Source organism: Spea bombifrons, chromosome 3, assembly GCF_027358695.1.
Source record: "Spea bombifrons isolate aSpeBom1 chromosome 3, aSpeBom1.2.pri, whole genome shotgun sequence".
Classification (NCBI taxonomy): Eukaryota; Metazoa; Chordata; class Amphibia; order Anura; family Pelobatidae; genus Spea; species Spea bombifrons.
Genome location: NC_071089.1, coordinates 96,974,249 through 96,980,870, shown reverse-complemented (window position 1 = coordinate 96,980,870; position 6,622 = coordinate 96,974,249).

Genomic DNA, 6,622 nt, shown 5'->3' with positions numbered 1-6,622 from the left:
GCAAAATGAGTAGAAGACCTGTGAATGCACTTTTTTTTTTTTTTTGGGGGGGGATGCTACATACCGTATTTGATTAAATATAAGACAAGGGTCTTTTGCAACCAGTTCCTGTGTTTTCTTGACTAGTTTGGCCTTGTTTCTACTTTAGAAGTATGGCTTTTTGGCCGCAAGAGTTCCATGAAGACCACTTCTGAGCAGACTTCTCTGGACAGTAGATGGGTGTGTCAGGGTCCCACTGTTTTCCCCCAATGCTGAGCTGATGGCACTGCTGGACATCTTCCGACTGAGACGGTAAGTAAGCATGATGTCTTTCATCGGCTGCACTAAGTTCCCTTGGCTGATCGCTGCGTCTACAGGCCTGTTTCTTTGTGCTTCTTCAAGAGTTTGGACAGAACATCTGGAAACCCCTGCCTGCCTTGAAATTTCTGTCTGGGAGACACCTTGCTGATGCAGTATAACTACCTGTATCGTGTTGCTGTGCTCAGTCTTCCTATGGTGTATGACTTTTAACATTAAACTGTTCTCAGCAACCCCACCTTTTCTTATTCCTTATTCATGAGTTTGTTTTAATCTACATATTAAATTGATGATTATTAGCACGTGTTTGGTATAATTGTTTAATCGTACAACTATATGCCTTTGTACAAAGAAGAATCCAAATATTTATTTGCTTTCGATTTTTCTTCTAGTTACTCAATTTCCTTTCTTTAAACAGCCCATATAGTTGTTCCATTATCCTATCTTGGGAAATGGTGATTGTTACACATATAAAAAGTAGTAAAAAGTTTATAATTACTTATAAACAAATTAAGTTGGGATAGTAACAGACGTCAGCTGGCATTTCACTGACACACCTGTTGTAACGTTAAACTTATTGGAGATATATGAACAATACTTTCCACCTACTCATGGAGTTGTTTGTTTGTTTGCGATTGATTGCGATATCCATTTTTTTCCATTACCATCTTTAAGGTGGAAAGGCTTTCAAAAAGTGTTCCTTTGAGAGTATAGCATGCAATTTATTTTTCAAATAGGCATGTTTTTTATAAGCATATTATTTTCTCATATTCCTTATTATTACAATTTCATATAACACCCCAACCAAGCATTTAACAAGTTCTGTCATCTGAGCAACAGTGTACTTAGGTGTAGATGCTTGCTTAATTGCCTTACAAATAAAGAGAGCTTGCTGATGTTTGGTCACTGATTGATTGGCAGCATCCCTGTACATTAAAATCTCCAATCCCTGCCTGTGAGTAGATATTGGTTTATACAGAGTCCTGAATGGTGGCAACTTATCTATTATTATAGCAGTAGCAGAAGCATTATTACACACTAGAATTGCGCATTTGTTTTTGTACAAATGCATTTTCGTGCCGAATTTTACCGTTGCATCCATTCGCCCGAACAACAATATATATAAACGTGTGTATATATATACAGACTGATTCACATATACACACAGACATACACATAAAATACATTTTAGATTATAGAGATTATTAGGAAGCTTTGGGAACCATTCTGATTTCAGATTTAATAACATATTTCAGGGGCGTACCTAAAGTATTTGGCACCTGGGGCGGATCCTGTATGTGGCACCCCCCCACACACACACTTTAAAACTGCATAGCTTCTATCGTTATATACTGGCGCAGACACTGAAGGTGGTACAGCATAACACCTATCACTATATACTGAGGCAGACATTGTAGTGTGGGCCTGCCACTTCATTGTCTGGCTTAGTAGTAGGGATACACCGAAACGAATTCTGGACTGAAACCGAAAATGCAGCATTTACCTGGCCGAAACCGAATATGACCCCCCCACCATAAAAAAAATCTAACACTTTTATTTAAAGTAAGTCACACACCGAAATAGGACAAAAAATAAATAAACAACAATATATATATATATATATATATATATATATATATATATATATGTTAACAGCAATCACACTCCTATCATGCCCAGGCATACCCAGATTCCAGCATGTACTAGCTGACTTGGTATGATAGGAGTATGATTGCTAACAGCAATCACACTCCTATCATGTCCAGGTTCTAGCATGTACTGGTTGTCTGGGCATGATAGGAGTGTGATTGCTGTCAGCAATCATATATATATTAATATTGTTATTATTATTGTTCACATGTGAACTCAGCACTGGAGGCATAGAATCAGACATACAAATCCCGTATTTGCAAGTATACAATAATAATGTATGGAAACATAGCATTGCAGGTATAGATCAACTGGAAATCACATAAAAACTCAGCAATAAAGGTAGAGATAAAACTACAGGCACAGATGATAGGTTGCACAACCCAAAGCCAGCCCTGGCGTCCACACTGCCCACATAGAACCTGACCAGCACCCACATTACACACAAAGGACCTGCCATATTTTCCCCAAACAGCCTAGCATGAGTCAACTTTGTCCCCAAACAGCCCAGCCTGTGCCATCTTTGTCCCATAACCACCCTGCCTGTGTCATCTTGGTCCCCAAGGCTCAAACATCCTGCTTGTGCCATCTATGCCTTTCCACAAATCAATTATACATCTATCATACACACAAACACTTTTACAGTCGTCACTCACTAATTCACACTTTCATTCACATAATTAATTCACACAATCATTTATTCTCTCACTCATTCACACAAGTTTTCCACACATTCATTAATTCTCTCACCCATTCTCACAATGCATCCACACATTCATTTATTCTCTCACTCATTCTCACTGTTTATTTATTCCAATATACTTACTACCCACCTTCCCCCTTTTCTACCCCCTTCTCACTCCCTTCTGTCCTGTCTACCCCCTTCTGCCCTATATGCCCCTTATCACTCCCTTCTGCCCTATCTACCCCTTATCACTCCCTTCTGTCCTGTCTACCCCTTTCTGCCCTATGCACCCCGTTCTGCCCTATCTACCCCTTCTCACTCCCTTCTGCCCTATCTACCCTGTCTCAGTCCCTTCTCCCTATCTACCCCCTATCCCCCCATCTCACTCCCTTCTGCCCTATCTACCCCTTCTCACTCCCTTCTCCCTTTCTACCCCCTCCTAACTATCTACCCTCTCCTCCCTTTGAAGTTCACTTACCTGGAACAGCATAGAGTGATGGGAGTTATGATGTACTTTAGAGCATAATGATAGAATGAAAAAGACATTGGAAATGGTACAGCATAACACCCATCACTCTCACACACATACTAATCCACACATACCAATCCACACATACTAATCCACTCTCACTGTCACTCTCACTGAATGCTTTCCTACCTTTCCTCTGTCGCTTTTCTTCTTACAGCAGTCAGCTCCTTTTCCTCCTCTTCGCTCTTCTTCTGTCTTCTTCCGGTTCAGAGGTCACGGACGGCGGTGGGCGCGGCTTCAGTGTTGTGCGCCGGGATCTGACAACAAACCCCGGCGCACAGCAGCAGTTGCCGCTCGCATCGCAAGGGAGCAGTATCGGAGGTCTTTAACAGACTTCCGGCTCCCTTGAGTGATTTTAAGCCGGTTAAAGGATCTCCCTTTAACCGGCTTAAAATCACTCAAGGGAGCCGGAGGTCTGTTAAAGACCTCCGATACCGCTCCTTTGCGAGCCTGCTCCTCCAGCGGCGTACTGTCTGTTTCTGGAGGGGTGCCCGGTGCCGGCAATTTGGCACCCCCCTGATGAGCGGCACCCGGTGCGGACCGCCCCCCCGCCCCCCGCTAGGTACGCTACTGACATTTATATTATAATATACATAAGACATGAACAGTTTCTGAAAATGAAACCCCCTCCATATCCAGACATGAACAGTCTAAGACAAATAACCATACCTGGGAACTCTTGGGGTTTGACCCGGAGATTGCCAGGTCAAGACCCAACTTCTCCGGGTCGCGGGAGCGGGGTCTTGACACGCCTAGCTCCCCAGCCATTTTCCCAGGTATGCAAATAACCCATCTATTACCAGGCATTAGCAGTCTCAGAATAAAATAATCCCCTCCAATACCAGACATGAACAGTTTCAGACAATTAACCCTCTCCATTACATAGGCTCTATCGAAAAACTAACCCCCCTCATTACCAGACATGGGCAGTCTCAGAAAATTAACCCCTCCATTACCAGGCATGAGCAGTCTGAGACAATTAACATCTCCATTACCAGATATGAGCAGTCTCAGACAATTAACCCCTCCATTACCAGATATAAACAGTCTCAGACAGTTAACCCCCTCCATTACCAGATGTTACACACACATGCACATACAGTCACACACATAGTCCCTCATTGAATAAGGAGTTGAGCATTCTCTCCTGATTGACTGAAACTTTCTTCACCTTAGTGAGGGCTCTTTTTCTAATTAGTGGTCAGAGCGTTTTTTTTGGGGGGGGGTCCATTACAGAGAGAGACATAGAAGGTAGTTCTACCCCCTGATGGTGGCCCTGATAGAAAAAAAGCCTATAGATACTTTGGCGAGAGTTCAGAAAAGGGCTACTAAAAACCCCCACAAGAGGATATAGTCTTAAATAAGTCTTAAATTTGACAAAAGTCAAAAGTAATATAAGGAAATAATAGTAGATACATTGAATAGCCCTTCAGCAGATGTGGCAGAGGTTAGTACAGTAAAGGAGTTTAAGTATGCATGGAATAGGCATAAGGCTATCATAGATATAAGATAAGACCAGGGACTAAGGAAAGTATTCAGAAATTGGAAAGACTGGATGTACCAAATGGTTCTTATCTGCTGACACATTCTATGTTTCTATGTTAATACAGTGAAGGAGTTTAAGCAAGCATGGGACAGGCATAAAGTAATCCTAGATACAAGATAAGCCCAGAGACTAAGGAATGTAGTCAGAAATTGGGCAGACTGGGTGGGCTAAATGGTTAGTATCTGCTGACACATTCTATGTTATCTACAGTGGCATAATTACAGGGGCCTTTTTCTTTGTGCTTCTTCAAGAGTTTGGACAGAACATCTGGAAACCCCTGCCTGCCTTGAAATTTCTGTCTGGGAGACACCTTGCTGATGCAGTATAACTACCTGTATCGTGTTGCTGTGCTCAGTCTTCCTATGGTGTATGACTTTTAACATTAAACTGTTCTCAGCAACCCCACCTTTTCTTATTCCTTATTCATGAGTTTGTTTTAATCTACATATTAAATTGATGATTATTAGCACGTGTTTGGTATAATTGTTTAATCGTACAACTATATGCCTTTGTACAAAGAAGAATCCAAATATTTATTTGATTTCGATTTTTCTTCTAGTTACTCAATTTCCTTTCTTTAAACGGCCCACATAGTTGTTCCATTATCCTATCTTGGGAAATGGTGATCGTTACACATATAAAAAGTAGTAAAAAGTTTATAATCACTTATAAACAAATTAAGTTGGGATAGTAAGACATCAGCTGACGGCATTTCACTGACACACCTGTTGTAACGTTAAACTTATTGGAGATATATGAACAATACTTTCCACCTACTCATGGAGTTGTTTGTATATATATTCCATTAGGCAAAAAATCCCTGTACCTGCGATATCCATTTTTCCATTACCAGCTTTAAGGTGGAAAGGCTTTCAAAAAGTGTTCCTTTTTAGTTTTTTATAAGCATATTATTTTCTCATATTCCTTATTATTACAATTTCATATCACACCCCAACCAAGCATTTAACAAATTGTGTCATCTGAGCAACAGTGTACTTAGGTGTAGATGCTTGCTTAATTGCCTTACAAATAAAGAGAGCTTGCTGATGTTTGGTCACTGATTGATTGGCAGCATCCCTGTACATTAAAATCTCCAATCCCTGCCTGTGAGTAGATATTGGTTTATACAGAGTCCTGAACGGTGGCAACTTATCTATTATTATAGCAGTAGCAGAAGCATTATTACACACTAGAATTGCGCATTTGTTTTTGTACAAATGCATTTTCGTGCCGAATTTTACCGTTGCATCCATTCGCCCGAATAACAATATATATAAACGTGTGTATATATATATATATATATATAGACTGATTCACATATACACATAAAATACATTTTATATTATAGAGATTATTAGGAAGCTTTGGGAACCATTCTGATTTCAGATTTAATAACATATTTATATTATAATATACATACGACATGAACCGTTTCAGAAAATGAAACCCCCTCCATATCCAGACATGAACAGTCTAAGACAAATAACCATACCTGGGAACTCTTGGGGTTTGACCCGGAGATTGCCAGGTCAAGACCCAACTTCTCCGGGTCGCGGGAGCGGGGTCTTGACACGCCTAGCTCCCCAGCCATTTTCCCAGGTATGCAAATAACCCATCTATTACCAGGCATTAGCAGTCTCAGAATAAAATAATCCCCTCCAATACCAGACATGAACAGTTTAAGACAATTAACCCTCTTCATTACATAGGCTGTATCGAAAAATTAACCCCCCTCATTACCAGACATGGACAGTCTCAGAAAATTAACCCCTCCATTACCAGGCATGAGCAGTCTGAGACAATTAACCTCTTCATTACCAGATATGAGCAGTCTCAGACAATTAACCCCTCCATTACCAGATATAAACAGTCTCAGACAGTTAACCCCCTCCATTACCAGATGTTACACACACAT